A 598-nucleotide genomic window follows, 5' to 3' on the forward strand; every position below is an offset into this window, starting at 1 on the left:
TATATTCTGTCGACGAAACTCGTCTCTCATTATTTTAAACACAAAATCCCAATAATTCAAGTATCCAAATAAGTTAGTGTGTTTTCCCCAATAATTTTCCCCAACCAACGGAACGCGTTTGATGATTGTTGTAACCGTTGTTCTGGTATTATATCCTTTGTTAAACCTTCTTCTTCTTCTTCTTCTTCTTCTTCTTCTTCTTCTTCTTCCTCTTCTTCTTCCCCTGCTCAGCATATTATCGTAGACTTCAGTGTGAAGTTTAACATAACAGTAATAGTACATAAGTATACAGAGTTCGCGGCTCATTTCACTCGATGCAGGTTTTTTGTCCGGGATGTGAGTCGATCTTTTCTTTCTCAGCGCAATGATCCCTATCATACTGCCAGGTGCTCATTAACTAACTATATTCGCCACCTCTCTTGAATTGTTGTACAGAATGCTGTCACCCCTGTGCCCGTTTTTTGTAACTGTGCGATCAATAATGCTGATCCTCTCGCATGAAGCAGACGCAAATGAAGTGCATTTCACTTTAGCACTTGTAGTGAGGAGCCTATAGTAGCGTGTTCATCCACAGCAGCCATCGAATTTGTCGGCATAC

Source organism: Priapulus caudatus, unplaced genomic scaffold (genome assembly GCF_000485595.1).
Source record: "Priapulus caudatus unplaced genomic scaffold, Priapulus_caudatus-5.0.1 Scaffold259, whole genome shotgun sequence".
NCBI lineage: Eukaryota > Metazoa > Priapulida > Priapulimorpha > Priapulimorphida > Priapulidae > Priapulus > Priapulus caudatus.